The sequence below is a fragment of the Panthera pardus genome, unplaced genomic scaffold, assembly GCF_024362965.1.
Source record: "Panthera pardus isolate Hobbes unplaced genomic scaffold, ASM2436296v1 HiC_scaffold_21, whole genome shotgun sequence".
In the NCBI taxonomy this organism is placed as follows: domain Eukaryota; kingdom Metazoa; phylum Chordata; class Mammalia; order Carnivora; family Felidae; genus Panthera; species Panthera pardus.
In genome coordinates, this window is record NW_026526777.1 from 26,744,723 (window position 1) to 26,767,877 (window position 23,155).

At 55.3% G+C, this 23,155-nt stretch overlaps 1 protein-coding gene across 2 annotated transcripts in view; it reads right to left on the bottom strand.

Moving 5' to 3' along the window:
• SOX13 (SRY-box transcription factor 13) overlaps window positions 1-20,488 on the bottom strand; it is a 47,112-nt gene extending 26,624 nt beyond the window's left edge. The window contains exon 1 of one of the 2 annotated variants that reach the window (XM_019432513.2): window positions 19,889-20,488. The gene's annotated coding sequence lies outside the window, so the exon portion shown is untranslated. The remainder of the gene's footprint in view (window positions 1-19,888) is intronic. The other variant, XM_019432530.2, reaches the window with a different exon arrangement.
• Between the last annotated feature and the right edge of the window lie 2,667 nt (window positions 20,489-23,155).

Consider the following 23,155-nt stretch of genomic DNA (forward strand, 5'->3'; position numbering starts at 1 on the left):
TGTGTCTCCCTCTCTCTCTCTGCCCCTCCCCCTGCTTGTGCTCTGTGTGTCTCTCTCTAAAAAATAAACAAACATTAAAAAAAAAAAAAGACGGAGACCATGAAGCTGCTAATAATTTATTTACACTTTCATGGCACCTTTAATCTTGCAGATGGGCAGAGGCAAGAGCACAAACACGGCCTCACAGACTGGGGACCAATGTCAGACGGGCATCAGGGAGAGCGGCGGGCTGGAGACTGGCTACCTTTGGAGAACCCCATGCTCACAAAGCCATAATTAACATCACTAATTGAAGTGTCTAGAAAAGGCCAGAGCCAGACAGTGCCAGACCTGCCCCACCAGCTAGAAGGCTGTCCCCTCCATGCTTCCCTCGCCTCTAGGAACAATTAAAGGCTTCCACCTGCCATGCAGAGACAGGTGTATTTGGGATTCCTCAGCAGGGAGGGAAAGGGATCTGGGGGCACGAAGAGGGAGAGAGAAGAAGAGATTAGGTTCCCTTATAGTCGGTTCCTTGGCCTTCCTGGAACTCCTTTTCTCCGATGTCCTTCTTAGGGTGGCAGTTTCAAGGAAAGCACTGGGCTGACACCTAGTTTCCAGAACAGACCTGCCCCAACTTGCTGTGCACACCGGGGCCAGGCATCCTACTGCTCTGGGCCTCTCTCAAAGTCCGTGAGGAGAATACATAGCGACAGTGGTCCAAATGGAAGCTCCAAACCAGAAGGTCTGAGCTAACAGGCAGGGGACAGGGTGGAGGATGGGACAGACGGACCTGGGAGAGAAGGGAAACGATCAGGGACTCATCCACTTATTCCACAGATGCTGGCTTCCGAGGGCCACCCGAATTGTCCTTTTCCTCCTCGATGAATGGCAGACTGGGACCAAAGTCCCATCCAGCCCTAAGATTCATTTGCTATTTCCATTTTCTGTCAGCGGTGCCTTTACTCGTAAGGTTGCCCCAGTTTCCACTTAAGCAAGAACACATCACAGGGTCCCAGTATCTCTAAGAGCTGCCTGTGCTCTGTGGCCAGGCAGACGGCGGTCTACCACAAGGGACCCTTAAGCACTTTCTATGGAAACCAAAAGGTCACTGGCATCTTTGTCCATCTTTGTCCAAAGAGGGTGGGAGAGGAGCTTCTCCTCCCTGCCCCTGCCTCCCCAAGCCCTTCCTCTGCCCCCACTGGACCATTAGAGCCACTCTGTTTCCCTTCCCCCACAGCCTGCTGCCCTGACCCGGGAGATAGGGTGGGGGTGGGGGTCAACGCTGGGGTCACTGCAGGCGCGCCTAGCTCAAAACCAGCTCTGGCGCTTAGAGAATTTAACCCTCTCCCTGCCAGCGCATGACTATCCACCCTAACAGAACTACCTGAAAGGAGGGAAAAATAATTGCAGACGGGGTCCACACAGGCCCGGGTGAGAATTCTGAGTCTGCTCTGGAAACAGCACTGGATGTGGAAGCAGAAGTTCTGAGTTTGAGCCCCAAGTTCTGAAACAAACTCAGTATGCAGTCCTGAGCAAGCCCTAATTCTCAGCCTCAGTTTTCTTATCTGTACATTGGGGGTCAAAATACCAGATTGCTAGAAGCCTCAGCACAGTGATTTTTTAAAAATGTCAAAGCACTTCATATGCTTGATGGTTTATAAAGCTCCATACCAGGGAAAGGGATCTGGATGCCTTTAATTCACCGTGGGGCCCAGGAGGCATCACCCGACCTCCAAGGTCTCCGATCTTGCATTTGCACAGGGAGTGAATTATTACTTCTCCCAGAGATAAAATTTTAAGTGGGAAAGGGCTCCAAGGTCTTTGGATGCGGTGGAAACACAAGAGCCACCAAGCCCCTGGTTTCCACCTTCAGGCTGCCGCCCAAATCGGCAGAAAGATCGCCACGGCACCTACTGAGTGATCACAACAAGCTGAGCACTTCACAGATATTTTCAGCAGCAACAAGACCCATTTTACAGACGAGGCACCTGAAGCCAAGGGATGGAGGCAGAATCCTATTTCAGATCTGCTTGACTCCAAGTCCAAAACCAGAGCACAAGGGACCTGGAGAAGAGGCTGCTTCTCACAGGCCAGCCAAGCCCGATGAACCCTCTCCACCGGGAGGGCTGGGTGCCGAGGGGCAGCCTCCACCTCCTGCCAGGTCCTTGCCGACAGCTCCTGAGCTGCCCGGAGTCCAAAGGTTGGTTAAAGGCTGTTTATTACCATGAATCGTTACAACTCACTGGCAGCTGGGTTTTGCGAACCTGCTGGTTTCATGCCTCAAAGCACTCCCAACTGCATGTGAATTTCATAGGTTTTACAACAATCTATCCTACCCCCGCCCCCGCCCTTAGTGACCAGTTTAAGGGACGACACTGGGCAAAGGACAAAGATGTTCAGGGCCGGACGGTCATTTCTGTCACACCCGGCAACGCCCCGTCTGCACAAGTGCGTGACAAACAAGTTCATTCGCTTTCCTGGGCTGCTCCCCAGCACCAGCATGGCGGGGTCCACACACGGGAGCCCACGCCCAGCCCCTGCTCCAAGCTTCTGGAACACTTGGGGCGGCCACTCTCACCCCTGCTTCTTGGAGTGAATGGGTCACGCTGGTAACAGAATGACCGCAGCAACACAAACCGCAGCAAACACCTGGATAAGATTCCCGCCCGCTGGACGCTGCTCTGAACACTTTCCACCTAATCAGTCCTTTTAACTGAATCCTTCTAACACACAAGCAATCCTTCCAACGCAGCAGCATTTTACAGTTGAGGGCTTTGCGGCGAGCGCCTCTGCCTGTGGCATGTGAAGAAGGAAAACTCTGGAAGGCTGAGGGAGGTGTCAGAGCCAACACCCCATCTCCCCCCACACCCCCGCCCCGCCCCTCTGGAGAGGTGCTCCTCTCCCTTTCCCAGATCCCAGAGGCCAAGACCCAAGGGAGACCCAAGGGAGGGCTGTCGGCACATCCAGGCGGGCCGGGAAAGCCGCACCTCTCCCACCGCAGCACAAGCCCCAACAAGCACCGCCTCATTGGCTACCATGAGTAGCAGCTTCCACTCACCAGAACCTTCTCCAAACTGGCCCTATACCAAGCCAGGTGCAGAACCAAACTGGCCCCGTAATATGTACATCACTTCATGGAATCCTTTTCACCTTGTGAAGTAGGTATTTTATTCTCTTCCCACTTTGTAGGTGAGAAAACCAGGCTCTAAGAACATTCTAGTATTTTACCGGAAATCACACAGCTCTGAAGCAGCAGAGCCAGCCCTCAAACCTGGGTCTTTCTGACTCCCCCGGGGACCCAGCCTTCCAACTGAAGGCTGTGGAGGTGGAAAAGGGCTCCATCAGTCCTGGCGCCCCGGCCAACTCGGCTGAACCGGGTTGCTCCTGTGGCGTAGCTCTGTTGCCTAGGGTTCTGCCTCACCTCCCCAGACAGATGTCAGCCTCCCTGTGGGCACAGTCTGGTCTCCTCTCCCCCCCACTTCACCTGATTCCCTCACATCATGAGGGCTTGGTAACACTTATCCATTCCCCGAGTATCATATTTGTTCAAAAATACATCACACCCCGGGGGCGCCTGGGTGGCTCAGTCGGTTAAGTGGCCGACTCGACTGTGGCTCAGGTCAAGATCTCACGGTTTGTGGCATGGAGCCCCCTGTCAGGCTCAGGGCTGACAGCGAGGAGCCTGCATGGAATTCTCTCTCTCCCTCTCTCTCTGTCCCTCCCCCACTCTCTAAATAAATATAAATAAATAAATAAATAAACACGTAAAAAAAAAAGGCATCTAGAGATTAATAATTCTCAATCCTGTACAACGTAAATTTGCCCATTTGTCAAGAAATGGCACCCGCTGGCTTTCCCAGGAAAGTTGGCCATCCGTACTTACTTGGGCCCTGGCAGGACCAAAGCCGAGGGCGGCATGGGTCCGGGCAGACAGGGAAACGCAATATCCCTCCCCCCTCACTCCTCCAGGACTGCCAGCCCCACACCCTGGGAGCCCACTAGCCCTGGCAGGGAAGCGAAAGTTGTCTCAATTACCAGATGGTTCACCATGATGTGAGGCAGCAAAAATGTCTTTGAATGGAAAGGAAAAGAACAGGGTTCTGTTGGAATTTTTCATAGAACAATGAGAGAAGTTTCAGTCTGAATGAATGAGCTAGCCATTCTAAAAGTTCTCTGAAAACACTCTCTGGTTCCCCATTGACCTGCTCTGACCTTGGTGGTCTTTTCCTAACTGCAATCTAAGCTAATGCCCCTTTTTCCTACTGTGCAAGGCTCAGGGCTGGTAGCTCAGCCACCATTGCTCCTTAAAGCTCCTGGCACAGAGGTGCCCCACTAGCAGTCATCTTAGCAGGACCCAGGGGTGGCTAATGAACCCCAAGCCCAGTAGCGGACCCAGAGTACGAGCTCTATACACACTTACTGAACGTAACTACAAGAAATCGGATCTTGTAATTCATCCTTTCATGAACCCCTGGAAAGAGCCTTGAGCTAGCTGAGGAAGAGGATGCCAACTCAGAGAACACAGGACAAGTAACCCATCTGGGGACTGAGTGGCCATCAGCTGTGTGAGGAAAATAATAATATTCCAAATCTCACAGCTAGAAACCAGGCCCGTTCTCTCACCGCCCAACACCCCTTTCCCCCAACACCCCCCATGCACACATTCTCAGCCCCGGCTCTTTCCACAGTCCCACAGAAGCTTCGATCCTCCCAGCAAATCTGCCCTTGATCCAACCACCCAAGGGCACCAACCAAGCACCCGGTTGGGATGCAAGTAACTCACTTGAGTGGTTTGCTCTCTCCAAAGCGGCCTGGGCTCCTCCCGGCCATGAGGCAGAGGTGAGGGCATCCGGCACCACTGTCCCTGACTCTAAGAAGCTCCCCCGCCACTGCAGGGTTCTCTGCCCTTTGGCACCAGGGATGCCTGGAGGACGCTGACCCTTTGAAGAACGGCCAATGCGGCTATTTCTCGTCAAAGCCAGTTGGGAGGAGACTGAGGAGAAGTCAATGAAGTCGACTTACGTGAGTGGACACAGGAAGGGGACTTGCTTCCAGGAATAGGGACCGGTGATGAGTCCAGGGGGTCGTGGAGGCCAGCCCGGGGGAGAAGGCGCCACGGGCACTGTTCCTGCCCTCTGCATCATCTTCCAGGACCCCCCACAACAACCTGCACCACAAAGCCCAGGCACCCACAGAGCTCTATCTGTGGCCCGATCTCGTGGTCGCCAAGCTCAATTCCATCCGCTCAGCACTTTTGCAGAAAGGGGGTTGTTTTGCTTGTGCGCCGTTCTTTCCACAGGGGCGGCCATTTTGCCCGCTCGCCCTCTTCCGGGATCTGCTCACACACTCTTCTTCCCTTGTAGGTGTCTTCCCAGATCTGCTCTCTTGAGAAACTCTACGGTGGCTCTGTTCCGAGCATCACAGCCCTGACCCCACTTCACAGGGAGAAATCTGGAGCCCAAGGCCCGGGGAGCATGCACGAGGGAGGGAAGCCCACTCACCCCAGGTACAAGAGCCATTAGGGATCACATGGGGATGCCGTGCCATCCAGAAGGGCTTCTCCCCACACGGGGCTGGGCTCAAGTTGGCCCCATGCTAAAGTTATTCCCTAGCACAGGCCAGGACACCACACAGTCCCTCATAAATTGTTGACCTGCTCCCCTTTCCCGTTTAGCCCCCGCCGTGGCCCCTAAGAGTCTTCCCCCAAGAAGACTGGAGAACAGAATGTGCTTGGCTAGAGACCTGGGCGTCTTAAGTTGCTAATAACAGATTCCCAATCTGAAAAACAAAATAATAGAAGGCTTGGCCCTTCCTTTCTGCTCCTCTCATCCCCAACACTGCTTCCTGCAAGGCCAAGAAGAGAAAGAAATGCCTCCTTTGGCCACGGAGTGGGAAATCAACTCCTCCCCTCCCCAGGACTCCCAAGGGATCAGTCTCCCCACCCCCACCCCCCCCCCAGCCTTGCCCCTCACAGGCACAAAAGCCAGGCCCAGAGGAGGCTCTTCTGTGAATGTCTTTGTTTCCTTGTGTCTGTCCCCTCATCTCTAACTTCACTTTATCCTTAGATTCGCTGAGCATCTACTAAGCGCCAAGCACTGTGCACCAGGTAGGATGGTACCCCAATCCCCATTCACAGAGGAGAGGTGGCTGCCGGGGGTGCCCCAATCCCCATTCACAGATGACAGGTGGCCGCCAGGGAGCAGTGGGGGCGTGGGTGGTGCTAAAGAACAGTGGTGCTGAGGCTGGCCCAGCCCTCTTGGGCTCACACCCATAGCCGGACTCTGTTCCCAGTCACCTACCCTGTGCAAGAGCCATCTGGGGGGAAATGGGACAGGAGTGGGGAGGCAAAGAGAGGAGTCAAAGCCAGAAGCCGCCATCTTTGGAAAGAACAATAGTAGAAGACAAATCTGAATGTTCCCAGGGATAGATTATAAAAATTGTGTTCAGGGTATAGGTTATATGCAAATTGCACGTAAATATGTACGTGGCCCTTGGACAAACCCACTTGTCACTGCTGCTCTCTCTGCCCTGCTCTTACTCAGGCAGTCTGCAAGGCACCTAGAAAGCTACCTGACCACCTCACCGGGACATTCCAGAGCTTTGTCCCTCAGTCCGGCTTCCCTCTTTAGCCTCCCCTCACCTTGCAACCACCTGAGAAAACAGGCGTGCAGAGGATTTAGAGACAACAGGGCCGTGCCCACACCGGGCACAGTCAAGCTGGCAGGTGAGGGAGGAAAGGGGGAGAAGGGCAGCCTCAGCCAAGGTGAACATCCTTCCCGATCTAGTCTCGGGATGGGCTCCATGGGACTGTCAGGAGACCCCTTGGGCTCCAGTTGTCAACGCCTCAACCCTTCCCATCACCAATTGCTCAAAACCAGTGGCAGGAGGCCAGAGGGTTCTGCGGCCAGATCCCAGAGTGGGTTTCCCCTTGGTCTGCACGGGGTCAGACATGCCACACAGACCAGCCTTGTCCCTGCCGGCATGGGACTAGGAAGCCCCGCCACTCGGAGGCGTCTCCGTCTCTGAATCCCAGAGTCCTCATCCACAAAATGAGGGGTCAGATACCCTCTGCCCTCCCTGACTCACAGGGTTTCTCAGGCACCCGAAGACAAGCCGCCCGGAAAGAGGCCCACGGTGGAGACGGCAGATGCCGGACTGTGACAAAGTGTCTGACTCCACATCTGGATTTGAAACTGCAGCAAACATTACCAGGGTGGCCGTCATTGCCCTCATCTGACTCTACGGTCACAGCATCACAGCATTCTTGTCTTCTCCTAGGAGGGGTCAAAACCACCCTTGCCAAATTGCAGATGGGGAAAGTGAGGCCCCAAGAGATGAAGGGACAAGCCTGAGGGCACGCAGGCTGGACCAGGGCCTCGGCCCCAGCTGCCCACTGACCCTCAAACACCAGCACAGCAGTCAGAGGAAGATGTTAGCGGCTCCCGGAGGGTTTCACCCCCGTAGGAAAGAAAGGCAGGACAGGGGCCCCAGTGCCTGATGCGCAGGGAGCGACAGCTGGGCTGGGCACACCGGCTACAATTCTGGGGTCAGCCAGTCCCCCCTTCAGTCTGGCAGGTCTAGACGGTGCCCCAGGAAGGCCACCGCTGGTCCTTCGGATCCTGGGCCTCCCGGCCTGACTGACCTGCCCAGGAAAGGGGCAGCCTGGCCATTTCCAACTTGACAATGATGGGAAGAAGACAGACCACCATTTCCATGAGACAGATAATGGAAACCAAGTTCCAAAAAGGCTTATGACATGGACAAGACAGAGAATAATCCCGACAGTTCCCTTTACTGTGCAATTGCTGTGCATCAGCCCATGGCACACCTTTTTCTAGAATCCTCACAATAAGTTGCCACAGGGGAGACACCATGGCCCCATTATATGGATAAGAAAAACGCAGCTCAAAGAAACTAGGCAAGGGGCACCTGGGTGGCTCAGTCAGTTAAGTGTCTGACTTCGGCTCAGGTCACCATCTCGCAGTTCGTGGGTTCGAGCCCACATCTGGTTCTATGTTAACAGCTCAGAGCCTGGAGCCTGCTTTGGATTCTGTGCCTCCCTCTCTCTGCCCCCCCCCCCCCCCCCACTCACGCTCTGCCTCTGTCTCTCAAAAATGAATAAATGTTAAAAATAAAAAAAGAAAAAGAAAAAGAAATTAGGCAAAATGCCCAATATGGAGACTCAAAATCCAAAAGCTGCAAATCCAGAAGTTTCTGACTACACAGCTCCAGGGTGTTTTCATTGAATTATCCTTCTCCTAAAATGAAGACTATTCCAGAGCGAGACTGAGTTATTCACAATGTATCGGCGTGGAGAGGAGGAAGAAGAAAGGTACAAAATGATGACCAAAATTGGCACCCAACCCTGGAGCAAGCTAGGGATGAACCCGAACTTCACCGGCCATGCAGGCCCTTTTTTCAGTCTGACCCAGGCCACCCCGGACCCACCCCAGTCATCCTCACCATCCTGTAATGCAGGCGTGTACTTTCACAAGCCACGGGGCTCTGGCTCTGCCCCTGCCTAGAACGCCCTTCGTACATTCTTGACCAGAAAACTCCTACACCTCACTCAAAGCCCAGCTCAAATGCTGCCCTTTCTTTAAAAACCATTCCTGGGGTATTTATCCAAGGGATACAGGTGTGCTGTTTCAAAGGGACACATGCACCCCCATGTTGATAGCAGCACTATCCACAATAGCCAAAGTATGGAAAGAGCCCAAATGTCCGTCGGTGGATGAATGGATAAAGAAGATGTGGTATAGATATGCAGTGGAGTATTACTCGGCAATCAAAAAGAATGAAACCTTGCCATTTGCAACGACGTGGATGGAACTGGAGGGTATTATGCTGAGTGAAATTAGTCAGTCAGAGAAAGACAAACATCATATGACTTCACCCATAGGAGGACTTTAAGAGACAAAACAGATGCACATAAGGGAAGGGAAGCAAAAATGATATAAAAACAGGGAGGGGGACAAAACAGAAGAGACTCTTAAATATGGAGAACAAACTGAGGGTTGCTGGAGGGGGTTGTGGGAGGGGTGATGGGCTAAATGGGTCAGGAGCGCTGAGGAATCTACTCCTGAAATCATTGTTACACTATGTGCTAAGTAATTTGGATGTAAGTTAAAAAAATTTAAAAAATTAAAAATCATTCCCGGGGTGCCTGAGTGGGTCAATCGGTTGACCATCTGACTTCAGCTAAGGTCATGATCTCACAGTTCGTGAGTTCAAGCTCCCTGTCGGGGCTGTGCTGACAGCTCAGAGCCTGGAACCTGCTTCGGATTCTGTGTCTCCCTCTCTCTCTGCCCCTCCTCCACTCACACTCTGTCTCTCTCTCAAAAATAATAAACATTAAAAAAAAAATCATTCCCTAATAACCCTAGAAAAGTTGATGGCGCCTCCAGGGCATCCCAGAGTCTTTTGAGATCCCTGGTCTCTACTCCTTGACTGGACTGCAATTATGTATTCAGGTTCCGGCTAGCTCCGAGCCCCAGGGACAGGGACAGTAATAGCCTTCTCTAATACAACCCTTACTATTCAAGATACCACACTGAGCACCTCTTCACATGTAACAATCACAGCAGCCCCTATTATCACTCCCACGTTACAGATGGGGAAACTGAGACTCAGACAGGTTAAGCTACTTACCCAAGACCACACAGGCAGTCTGGCTCCAGAGTCTGCCTGCCCAGGCTGGTACTGTCTTGCCTCCCCATCCCTAATGCAGTGCCTGGCACATGCTAGGTGTTCAGTAAAGGTTTGTGGCATAAAAGGGTAGAGAAGGAGGAAGGTATTGCCTCACCCCGGCCACCTCCGGCTCCAAATCCCACCTGAAATTCCTCGGCCCCGGATATCCCTACTTCTGGTCCCACCTTCTGACATCCAGCGCTGCTTTCTTCCCCAAACCTCCAGGTGCTTTTCCTATCTCCCATCCATTTCTTCCTTGAGTGTCCCAGCAGGGGTGAGGGGTCCTGCTGTCTTTCCAGTGGGAAACTGAGACCCACAGAGGCCTCATGGCCAGCGGATCTGTTCAGAGGCAAGTCTCCTGCCCATGGGGCTGGCGCCTCGTTCGGACTGGTTTTACCTCTGCCTCCGGCAAGAAAAAACAAGCAAGTTGCAGGGGCAGTGTGGAGGTCAGCACCTGCCCTTTCCTCGCTGCCAGCACCCCCTGGCTGACCTGACCACTGGTCTCTGGCTGGGCCTGAGAGCCGAGGAGGGGGGCTGCTCCCCGGGGCTAGGGAGGAGGAGACAAGAGGCCCTTTGTGTCTGCAGAGCTCCTGAGACACCTGTTCTCCCTCCTGCCTGCCTGTGGCCTCCCTCCCTCCTGGCCGGGCTGTGTGCGGCCTTGTTTATCCTACAGCCCTGGCAGCCAGGCCCAGCCTGCTCCCAGCGTGGGGCTCCGGCAGCCCCTGCCAGCACCTGCCCGGTCCTGGCAGCCCCGGGGGCTGCGGGCCAAGCACAATCACCCTGCTGTTGACACAGTTGTTGATTTTCAGGAGGGCAGGGAGGGACGGGAGAGAAGGAGAGAAGCGGCGAAGGCATTTAACGCCAGCCTGGCTAATTTGCAGTTGGTCCCAGCAATCCTCTCCCGCCCCAGCGGCCTGGGAGAGAGTTTGGCTTCCAATCCCCGACCGCCTGGGCCACACACCCGAGTCCCGCCTAAACCCGCAGCGTCACACCACGGGCAGCCCCCACACGCAACTCAGCCCCCCACACACACACAACTCGGAGCAGAACAAGGCCTCTGGGCTCCAGGAGCCTCTAGCCACCCTGTCTTCAAATGCCTAGCACTCCCCCTCCCTCCAAAGTCCTGATGCCCTCTCGGGCCCTGGTAAGGGACAGGACCAGCTGCCATGCCCTTGGGGAGCCAGGTAGGGCCCCTGGTTGACCAGAAGGGATCTGTCCTTACAACCTTCTCTTCTGAGTTGTTCTTGCCAAGCGATCTCCTCCTCACCCTCCAGGTCTCTAGGTTTCCTCTTACAGGGAGCCTTCCCTGATTGCCCAACTCTGATGGCAGTGCCCTCCTGGGTGCCCCTGTAGCACTCCGCCCTGCACCTCCCCACCCTCGCTTTGTCAGTCAGTATCTGACAATGACTTCCTTCTCTTTCCCTTCCTCACTAAGTAGGACAGGGCCGTGCTGGTCTCCTAGCCCCAGCGTAGTAGGGCACAGCCGTGAGGCAGGCACTCCCCGCGGACCCGCTGAGTGGCTGCGTGAACGGAGCAGGCCCCCACAGGCCCGAACATCCACTACACCTCCACCCCAAGTTCCCTCTCTGACAGTCACCTCCTGGATTAATAAGGCCCTGTGGCCAGTTAAAAGGCTTCGAGAATTACCCACCAGCACACGAACTTAGATTGGTAAATCCGCTTAGCCGGTTATCTCCTCAGAGATCAAAGAACAAGATATTGAAGGACAGGGATGGGTGAGTTTTGAGCATGAGACAGGGAGACAGGAGGGCAAGGACTCAAGGAAGATCCTGTGGGTCGGAGGCCAGCAAAAGGGTCCAGTAGAGGTTGCTGTCGGGCCAGACAGGAACTCCCCTCTCCTCTTATGCACCCCCCTCTTCAGTCTTCCCTGCCCCTTCCCTCCTGGGGCTCCCACATCCATCCAGCCTTGACTCGGGAATCAGGAGGTGCCTCGCTGCTATGGCCACCTGGCTTCTACGGCCAAAGGTCCCAACAGGACTCGGGCTCTGCGAGGAGGGTGGTAGCTACACAGACCCTCACTAAACCGCACCCCCCCCACGCACACCCCCGCTCACAACTGACCCTCCCCTCAATTCTGGTTCCCCAAACTCCAAGTCAATCAGTGCCCAGAAAGGGGTACCAAAGAGCCAAATCACCTCCAAACTTGGGGTGTCATGATGAGGAGGATGGATCTGAGGCCAGGCAAAGCTGCCAGGAGAGACGCGAACTTACATTCTGGAAACCACGGGTCCCTGATGTGCCGCCCAGTTCCAGTAAGGCCATCATGTACCTCAGAGCCCCATTCACCCAGACTTGTATACTTATCACAACCTACATGGCAGTCAAGCTCATCCCTTGACGTCCTCAGATACCAAAGAGAAAGTTCTCCTGCTACCCACACCTCTTTTCCGGGCAAGATGTGCCACAGATCCCCTTCCTCTGTTCTTTGGCCTGTGTCCTGGCTAGGGCACCTTCACCCCAACTAAGAGGGGCCTCCCCCTCTCTGCCCCACCAGCTCCAGCTAGGGGTCCCCATGATTCCACCACTAACCCTTTGCCTCCATACTCTGCTTTTTCTCCAGCCCCTCATCCTGGCCAGACTCCCAGACACCCTCCACTCCCGGGGAGAGGGTATGGCTGTGGTTCCAGGCTCAAAAGGACATAGCAGGAGGCAACTGAATTTACAGAGAGGAAAGCAGGGAAGGAGGGGCGCTACCCGCTGCCCTGCCCCTCCCCAGGAAGAATGGGACTGAAACCCCAATCCTTTTGGGGTTTGTCAGGAACCTAAGGCCCTGGAGAATACTGAAGGTCACAGAGGAGGGACAAGAGGAGGGCCTCCCTCTGGCTCTCCTTGGCCTCACAGTCCATTCTCGCCTTTCCTTCTTGAGGCCGGTCTCCCTGGGGCTCTCAGAGGCACTTCCTGATCTCCCAGAGGCCAGAGGGGCTAACCAGGGTCTAGAATGCAGCACCCCTACCCGGGTTGCCTATGCACGCACGCATACACACACACGCTCACGCGCCCTGGCCAACCAGCCAGGAAAAGGGGGAGCCAGGTCAGCCAGAGAAACAGCAAGGGCTGGAGGGGCCACTCCCTCTGTTTTCAACAGCTCCCTATTCATTCTCCACTCCCCTCGCCCCACCTGCCTCTGAGAACCCAGTCATACCTGCAGCCAGGCCTCCTTCCAGCCCCTCCCCACTAACCTTTTATTCTCCCTTCCTTCCCCACCGCACCCACCCCTCCGGGGACAGGCCTGGCATCGAAGCCTCACCAGGATAAAGGAATGACTTCAGCTCCTTCAACAGGGCTGGGGGCAGGTTTCTAGAACTTCACACCCCGCAGTCAGAAAACTCCCCTCTTTCTCCCCTCTGAGGAGTGCACAGGGCCTGCCTGGCTCAGCCTGTGCGGGCCAGGCAAGAGTTAACTCTTTTGAGTCAGTGTGAGGGCAGCTTAAGGCAAGATTTACTTCCTTTGCTGCCTCCTGCCAGGTGCCAGGGCCAACAGGAGGGCATGGGCCGGGGTGCATGGGCCCACTCGCCTGTCATCCTGAAAGGATACCACCGGTCCAGTCTTCAGGCTGCTTCCCACTTTCCCACTATTACCCCTCCCGCCAGGAACCCGTGTGTCTTCCAGAGAAGAAACACTGACTACTTTTCTGTTACAGCGTGTGGCAGGTTCTGGATATATTTTAAATCCTTCTCCCTCTGATTACAAAGGTAACGCACGTTGTGGGACTACTTTCGGAAACTACAGAAACACAGACATAAGAATAAAAATATGAGCCATAATTAAAAAAAAAAGAAGTCAGCAAAGGGGAGAGGTCTAGCTCCTACAGCTGGGATGGGTCCCCCCTGGCCCGCTAGCCCCCTGCCCTCTGAATGGCCAACCTGCCCTCTCCCCACCCTGGGGGGATCCTTCAAATGGCGGGACCTGAGCCCCCCTGGAATCGAATCGGCAGCGGGGTGCCTCCAGCGTGCCACGGAGCAGGACCCAGCCCCAAGGTTCCCCCGCTCCCTTGGAGGGGGGATGGGAGAAGGCCTGGACCAAGGCCCTCTGGGAACTAGTTTTCACCCCATCCTGTTCCACAGGCTGCACATTCCATTCTGATTCAAGCAGGGGGCGGTGACTGGGGGAGGTAAGGCCGAGGGGAGGAGAACAGTCTGGCCTCCTCTGGGGCGGATCCCCCAGGGAGCTCCAGGCCTGGCAGGGAGCAGACCAGTGGGGGGGGTGGGGGGGTGGGGGGTGGCCAGAGTGTTCCTGCCTGGTCTGCGGGCCCCTTCTTGTTCTCTTCTCAAACCAAAACACTGAAACCCTACCCTCAACATGTCCCCAGAAGATACAGGGGACAATGTGGGGGGAACACTAAACCTCTCCCCACTCTCAACCTGGCCACAATCCTCTGGGATGCTTAAATGTTAGAGTACTGGGTGGGGGGGGAGTCCGAAGACTGTGTGTGTCCAGGGAACTGAACGCAGGTTTGACAGGGTGTGTCAGGCTTCCCAGAGAGACCGAAAGGGCCTGGGTAGAGGATGCTCTTTAGGAAAAACGTGGAAGCCGGAGACACTGTCCGCACCTCTTCCTCTACCAGCCCATATACACCTCTCCCCCCGAAAACACTCCTGACTGGACACGGCAACCTTTGGGCACACCTCTCAGCCCCGGCTGCTTGCTCTCCTGGCTCACTCCCACGAGCACACTTAGTGCTGGGATGCTGAGCCACACAGGCGGCACATCCCGGGCCATGCCCAGGTCTTGGATTTGCCTGCGGATGACCTTGGGAGGAGGTAGGGGAACCCCAGACACTTCCTCCTCACCACACGGCCTCTTGGAGGTCTGACCGCTGTCAGTGTTCCATGTCTGGGTCCTTCTAGATCCCCCCCGCCAATCCCCGCCCCCGCCCCACCACAGCACCTAGTGGGTCAGAGGGGAAGGGAGGCAGGTCCCAGGAACAGAGGGTCCTCTTAAATAAAGGAGGGGCAGGAGAGCTAAGAACATGTCTGGAGTAGCAGGTGGTAACCTCGAGGTTCTATGCTGTGGGCCACACAGGGGAGACAATAACCTTTTCCTAGGGGAGCCCCAAGGGCCTTCACCACCCTCAGGCTTGGGCAGGAATGACCTCAGGGGTCTCTGGCTAGGTCCAAGAGATAGAACAGGCACTCGGGCCCAACTGGACACCCTACTCCACTGCACCCACGCTCAGGAAGAAACCACGATGTCACTGCTGCTCAGAAAGAGTATTTGAATTTTGCAAAGAAACAGAGTCACCCGACCAGAGAAGCAAGCAGAGGTCGGAGGCAGCCTTGCCGAACTGGCCTGTAACAAATCTCCTAATCGAGGCTTCCCAAGGAGCTGGAAGGGGGACTCCAAGGAAGAGGCAGCCAAAATGGAGGTGACCCCAAGCAAAGACCCCATCCAGAGCATGCCTTCCTGCTTGGGAGCAAGGAGACCGGGAGGAGATGACAGGAAAGGTGAAAGCAATCTTCCACGGGCCTTGTGACAGCCTTCCTGGCTGACATAGCCAGGTTCCAGAAAGGGGACTAGCAAAGGGTGAGGACTTCAGCGAGTTTGGACAGGAGCGAGGCCTCTTAAGCAAACACTGAGCACAAAAATAATTCCCATTCAAAGCACGACTTACTGTGGGCCTGGCTGGGCCTTCCCAGCACAGAGCCCTTTTCAAAGGCTCCCCTTTACCTCTGAATGTGGCTGGGGGGAGGGGCGCGCAGGCATGGTGGCATTTGAATTCCACTCTTTCCCAGAGGCTTCCTGGCAACCTACAGGGAGCTGCCCAATAAAGGCCAGTCTCAAAGCACCCCCAGAGAGGAGTAAACCCGTGTAGAATGTCAGCTCCTCAAGGGCAGGAATGTTAGATCCTCTGGAGGAACAGGCCTCTCAAGCAAACATGTGTCGGGCAACAGCACACCCCAGGCCCATGCCATTCATGCAGTGCCACTGAAGGCTTAACCAGAGGTGAGCCTCCCGAGCTGTCAGAGGTAAGCACTGTTGCTGTTATTGTCCCAGTTCACAGATGGGAGAACAGAGGCTCAGAGGTGTTCAGTGATGAACATCTCTCCCAGCTCTAAATCTTTCCCGGGCACATCACGTGGCCCTAAATCTGCCCATTATGAGAGGAGCAGCATGTTCAGAACGGGGCTCTCCCCACTAAGGAACGACGGGGTGAGGAGGAAGCTGGAATGTGAGACGCTTCTCAAGCCAAGGCAGCTTTGGAAATCGCCCTTCACCGCCACTGACCCCGACACTCCTGATCATGACATCTGAGCTGGGGGATAGAATGCCCTCTCTGGGCAAGAGCAAAGAATAGTTAGTGAGACCTGCTGTCTCCACCCCCAGACCCATCTCCCCTTGGCCCACCCTTCCCCAATCCCCCCCCCCCCCCCACACCTCGATTCCGATCCAGCCTCCTAGTTAAGCCTCTTCCATTCCGGCTCCCCTCCAAACTATCCTCTATTAGCAGCCGGAGCGACCTCTCTCTTTTACATTTTTCCCCACTTACAAGAGTAATTCATGGCCATTGTAGAAGATTGGAAGAATCAACAGAAGATGACGGAAATAAAAATCACCCATTGTTCCGCATCTGGAATTAGCTCTGTAAACATCTCGAGGCAGCCTTTGAATCTTTTTATGTATGTGTGCAGGATGTACATGTGTATACGTACAATTATCTGCGCAGAAGTAGGTTTGTCCTACAGAGCTTTATATAGGTTTTCTTACACTTTTGATGATATACATCTTCCAAATGATCAGCTACTCTTTTTTACCTATGCTTTTTGGGGTTTGGTTTGTACGGTATAGTTGATCGGTGTCCTACACTCCGAGAGGACAAAAGGATCGAGAGCCAAAACACCATCTTTCCTCCATCTCATCCCACCCCTCGGCCCTCATTTCCCTCCCCTGGGGCAACTCTGATTACCTGTGTCTTGTTATACTCAATAAGCTGTTAAAATCACAAATCAGATCGTGTCACTCCCCGACTTAAAACTCTCCAATGTCTTCCCATCGCCCTGGCCATAAAATCCAGGCTCCTCTGTGACCAGGATCTTGTCTTCCTCTGAGTTCTCCTCCTCCAGCCACACTGCTGTTGCAAAACCTGATCTGGCCTCAGGGATTTTTCACTTGCTGTTCCCTCAGCCTGGAATCCTTCCTTCAGGTCTTTGAGCCCGCTGGCTCCTTATCCCTCAGGGCTCCGCTGAGCCAGCCTCCCCCCAGGGCGGCTTTCACTGGCTTCCAATCCAGGGCCACCCTTGCCTTTCTCCTCGCAGGCAGACATTCTCTAGCACATGACCCTGTTGTATTTCTTCCAAGCCACATAGGGTCTAATGTTGTCTTGGTTACTTATTTCAAGTTATTTATTGCCTGCTTCCTCCCACCAGAAAGAAGGCTCCGTGAGGACAGGCACACTACCTGTCTTGCTCACCCCTAAAGCCACGCTGCCTAGCACAGGGCCTGGCACATAACAGGTTTTCAACAAATTTCTGTTGAAGGAATGAATGGGGGGTACTGAGGTACTGACTCTGAAAAACCAGCCCACCAGCAGGCTCTCCAAGCACCGACCTGGCCACCACCCCCCATGCCCGGGGTGGGGGCTAGGGTATCAGAGAAAGTAAAGAGGAGCCCATTGTCCGAGGTGGCATCCACCCGCCCTTCCCTCCTGTCACCCAGCTCATCCCTTACTGGTGCTGTGCATTCGCAGAGTCCAGAATCAGACAAGGAGCCTGTGACCAACCCAAAGTGCTAGAAAATACTCTAACTGCAAGTACAAAGTTGAAGATGAAACTTCGCCTCCGATCCCCCCAGGCAGCTGGGATATACCAGGTTCCCAAGTGAGCCCCAGCAGCAGGTGACTCAGACGCTGCCCGGGGAGCAGAGCTCCCCCAGGAACAGCCTAGCCCAATCCCACCTGACTACCCCTCCCACCCCCGCCCCTCCCCCACCCCTCCCCAGGGCCCCAGACACCTGGGCTCCTCTCTCCAGAAATTCACCCAGCTCCAGAGACACAAATGCACATCCAATCCTGTGCCGGCAGCCAAAGCCAGGATACTCAGGGGACACCCTTGTGCAGCCGCTTCCTTCCTGGGGCCTGATTTCCATGGAGAGAAGACTGCAGGTGGGCCAAGATTAATTTTTAAGAATGAGGAAAAGGAGGGAATAACTGCTTTTCATAAACACTGTGAAATAATTGGGGGGGGGGGGCATGAGGGGAGATGATAATAGACTTAAGACCCAACTAGACAAGCACTAGGAAGAATCAGAGAAGTAAAGAAGTGGGAGGCTTCTTCCCTTCCAGAAGTGGACAGCTGTTATAATTGATTACAGGAGCACAATCTCAAAACGCCCTTCTGGTTTCTTTACAAGGTCAGTTAAGTAATAATGGCAACAATAGCTAACATTTCTCCAGCACTTACTACTTGCCAGGTACTGTTCTAGGAGATTCAGACGAACAAACTGAGGCACAGAGCAGGAAGATTAAATTGCTCAAGATCAAGTCGCCAGTGGCAGGATCGAAGATCCAGCATCTAACTCCAGAGCCCCTGACTCAACCACTGAGCTGTATGTGGCCCCCTGGAGGGGGGAGGGCTATCCTTTTGGAGTTCATGCCTTCCAAACCGATACCGCTTAATTGATTGTTAGAGGCCAGTTTCAAAGATGTGTGCATAATTCTGCCCATTCTGCAGAGGGGAAATTCTGTAAAAGTTAAAGGACTCGCCTGAGCTCATGCTGCCCGTCGGAGAGGAATTCAAACCAAAGTGTGCTCAACCCAGCATCTGGAGCACCACTTCCTAAGGGAGCACTCTGGAAACCCGGATCTCGAAACTCCGCCCAGAACCGCAGCATCTCCCCTGGCTTTGGCCAGACCCCTTCGCCAGCGCCGAGGCGCCCTGCCCGGAAATTCCCACAGAGTCACAGCGAACTTCCCAGGAAAACTCCTCGGCTTCCTCCTAGCCCCTGTCACGGAGGTGGCAGCCAAGAGCGCCGCTGGAGTCCTTGCAGCTGCCGTCGGCCCTCCCGGGGCGGGAGCCGCCGCTCGTGCGCTCGGGGTCCTCCCGGAAAGGTCCAGGGCTGAAGTTCAAAATTCACTTCCCGCCCAGGCCCGGCTCGCGGCCCCGCCCGGGACTCTCCGACAGCCCCCACGTCTCTCGCCCTCCCCAGCCCCAGAGAAGTCATGGAGCTCCTCCAGCCTGCAAGGCCAGGCGGGCGGCTGGGAAAATCCCGCGGGCGATTCCTGCGCGTCCGGGGACTCGCAGCAGCCGGCGCGCGCGCACACGCGCGTACACACACACACACGTGTGTGTGGGCGCGCCCGCTAGTGTGTGCGTGTGTCACAGCCGCCGGCGCGCACGTGTGTGTGTGTGTGTGTGTGTGTGTGTGTGTGTGTGTGTGTGTGTTTACGTACGGAACGCGCGGGGTGGGAAAACAATGGCGAGCCGCTGGGAACAGAGCGACGGGCCCCCTCCCCACATCCCCGCCTCCCTCCCCCCAAGCAAGATTCGCTTTGCGGGGAAATCAGGATGCGGAGATTCACCTCCGACAGCAAAGGCGGGAGGTGGGGGGTGGGAAGAAGGAGGCCAGGGTGGGAGGTGGGAAGGGGTGAAACAGGAGCGGCCGGAGCAGAAAACAAACAGGATGCAGCGCCCGGCGGGTCCGCTGGGGTGCGAACCTGAGGGGTGGGAAGGACTGCGTGGCCGGCCCCACGCACCGCACCAACCAGGGCGGGGGTGGATCTGCCTCTGGGCGCCCGCTCCCGAGCCCCACGCGGGGCGCGCACAGGTCGCCTCAGCTTCCCTCTGGGAAATCCTTGAACTGGGCGCCTAGACAGGCTGGTGAGAAAGCCCCAGTGCCCGTGCCCCCGGCCGGTCGGCGAGGTGGGGGGGGCGGGCACCCCAAGGCTGGCTAAGCGTGGTGCGCACGGTCCCCCTCCCACACAGCTCCCCCCCCCCCCCCTCCAACGGCCTTACCAGGCTGCCTCCCCCCCCCCCCCCACCCCCTGCACAGGGACCCGGGTCTGCTCGAGAGGAGCCGCCACTGGCCGGCGTTGCTGGGGGTAGGTGGGGGTCCGTTCCTTCTCGAAAAACTTTGCAAAAGATGGAAACTCGCAGAGACGAGAGCCGACGTGTGCCCAGAAACGCGGGGGCGCGAGTGTCAAACTTCGGAGGCCTGGGGAGAGGGGCGCAGCGGCGTGCTGCGGGCGCGGAGGGGGCGCACTTACTACTCGGCCAGGCGCCGGGCTCGGGGCTCCGCGCTCCTGCTCCTCCTCCGAACGGGTCCTCGCGGCTGGCAGCCTGGGCTTCCCGCTCACATGCCCCGGCGACGCAGCTGACCGGCGCGCGGGGCTGGGGCGGCCGGGCTGGGAGGAGGCACGCCCCCCGCCGTGGGCCGGGGAGTCGCTCCGGACTCGTGGCCACCCTGGGTCCGCGCCCCACCGCGGGCCGCCGTCCCGGGCGGAGAGCTCGGTTCCGGCCGGGCGGCGCCCTCCGCCGAGCCAGGCCTCTCTCTGCACTCTGCCCTCTGCCCTCTGCTCGCGGCCGTCTCCCTGCCTTCCGCGGTCCTGCTCCCTGACTCGCCGGGACGCTGCGCCGGCCCGCCCGCCCGGCTCTCCGGCTCTCCCGCTCTGCGCCCGGGCTCGGTCCCGAACCAGGGCCTCTCGGCGGCTGGCCGCTGGGCCCGGGCTCAGACCTGGGCTCGCCGCTCCCGGGCCGGGGTTCCAGGACCCGCCACTTGCACAGTTCAGTTCAAGCCGGGACTGGGAGCTGGGCGCTCGCAGCTCGCTGCTGCGAGGCGACTCCACAGCCTCAGAGGAGAAAGAGGGAGGGAGACAGAGAGCGGGCAGGGGGAGGAGGAAGGAGGAAGGGTGGGGAGATGGAGAAGGAGGGAGGGACAGAGAGTTCCCTCCTCCTCCCTGCAGCCAGGTCCATCCAGGCATCCGCAGCTGGAAACCTCTGTCGGAAAGGGGAGAGCGGCGGGGGTGGGTGAGAAGAGAAGAAAGAGGTGGGTTCCGCCCCCTCCCACTGCTCAGGTATGAGGGTCGCTGACCAAGAATCTTCGCTCCTTAGAGCAAGACCCAAGAAGTTGTCCATCCAACTCCCGGCCCCCCTCACCCTCCGGCCAGCCAGGATTCAGGGTTTCAGACCCTGTTTCTGAACCTCCCTTAGGACCCTCATCCCACCTGCGGCTACACTGCTTCCTAATGCCTCAGACCATTCTCTAGTCCTGGCATCTGGCACTCTCACAAGTTCTCTCTCTCTTTTTCCCCCCTTGAGCTGTTTTGCATAAAGGAGTATTTATATTTATATATTTTGTATAAAGGAGTATATTTATAAAGGAGTAATTCAAAGTATTTATCAAATACCTATAATATGCCTGGCCCAGAAGGGTGCTGGGGACACCAGGATGAATGAGAGGGTGCCCTGCCCTTTCTGGATTCCCATTTTGTGAAGGAGGCAGATGAGTGAACGCGGAATTCCAGAGAAGTGGGAGAGGGCCAAGATCAGACCAGCACAGGGGGCCTGGGGACCACCAAGGGCACTCAGGTGGGGGGGACAAGCGTCAGAGTCTTCTTGGGGAGGTGGTCTCTGAACTGGGGCTCAGAAAGTGGAGCAGATGAAAGGAGTAGCAATCACGAAACCGCAGAGAACGTGCTGGCCAGCGGCTTTTCAGCAGGTGCTGGTCAGCCAGGTTCATAAGGCCTCCTGAGGGCTTTGGATCTCATCATTTCCCGCAGCCTTCCTGACCTAACTCCCTTTCTTCACCTTTTAGGTCTCAGCCCAGATATCACTTCTTCCAGCAGGATGTCTCGACAGCCCAATCTGGGTCAGGTGCCCCATCTAAGTATGGGCTCTGGAAGCCCCACCCCCCACCCCAGGTTGTAGATAGTGTGGTCATTGTTCATGTGTGTGGCTTCCCCCATCGGACTGCCAACTCCCTAAGAGCGGAGATGTCTGGCTGGCTCACTGTTACATCCCTGGTGCCTAGTGAGGGCTTGGCAAAGAGCCGGACCTTGATAAAAAGCTGTTGATCAATTGGTTGATGGAAGGGAATGGGAAGTCACTGAGGGATTCTGAGGAGGGCCTCTAATGAGATCAGTCTAGCTGGAGGCAGGGAGGCCGGTGACCAGACAGTGGCAGTGACCAGGGTAAAAAAGTCACAGGCCTGAGGTAAGCTAGGGATAGGGAGGGTGGAAAGAAGGGAGGGGGGGGATGGAGGTGGAACAGGTCAAAGTGTATGGCTTTTGGATGACTGGATGAAGCCATTTCGGAAACCAGGGGTCACCCAAGTGCCACCAGTCCTTCCTCTTCCCAGCCAGCATGCTTGTGTTTTCCATATACCTGGTTGTTTTCCTCTGGCCCCTTATCCGTGTCAACGGGCACCTTCATTGTGGGTCCCTCCCCTGTCCTTTGCCACAGCAGTGTAAGAGAGGAAGACAGAGAGATGGGCTATGGGCTCTCCTCTTTCCAACAGCCCCCATCCACTATATCTGGCGACCACCCTCACACACACCACCATCACAGCCGCCAAATTGAAATTTCTTTTTTTTGGTTTTTGTCTTACTTTCTGTTAATTTTTAGTACATCAATAAATCTTTTTTTCACTTGTCAAAGAAGTGTATTTTTTCTTTTTAAAAATTTTTAATTTAAAAAAAGTTTTAAAAATAAAAAAAAAAAAATCTTTTTTGTTTTTGTTTTTAGTAATCTCTGCACCCAACATGGGGCTGGAACTCATGACCCGAGATCAAGAGTTGCATGCTCTTCTGACTGAGCCCGCCAGGTGCCCCTGAAATATTTTTAAGTATCTGCCTACTACATCTTACACACAGTAAGATAATATACATATATAATTCTGTTTTCATATACAGTATCTATTTGTACCTTATCCCATTTCTATGAGGTTGGTATCATTATTCCCCCCCCCCCTTTTTTTAAAGTTTATTTATTTGAGAGAGAAAGAGAGAGAGAGAGAGAGAGAGAGAGAGAGAGAATCCCAAGCAGACTCTGTGCTGTCAGCAAAGAACCCAACTTGGGGCTCAAACTCATGAACCGTGAGATCATGACCTGAGCGGAAACCAAGAGTTGCATGCTTAACTGACTGAGGCACTCAGGTGCCCCATCATTTTAGAGGTAAGAAGAATGAAGCTCAAGGTCATGGCCAGTCAGTGATGGGAGGAAGTTGTTTGAAGATTCTAGGTCTTTCTATATTACTACCTCATTTCCTGGGAACACCCATCAAAATGACACTATTTGACCTAGCTGACCACTCCCTCCTTGAAACACTCACTTCATGACTCTACACCCCCTAAATTTCTTCTGACCTTACTGGTTGCCCTTTCTCACCCTCCCTTATCTATATTCCTTCCTCCTCCTCATCTCCGCATCAGTGTTTCCCATTGTCTCCCTTCTGTATCTCATTTTCCTCTCTACCTTCTCTCCATAGGTGAAATTTCATGTTTCCATAGCTTTAAATACCAGCTATGTACTGATGA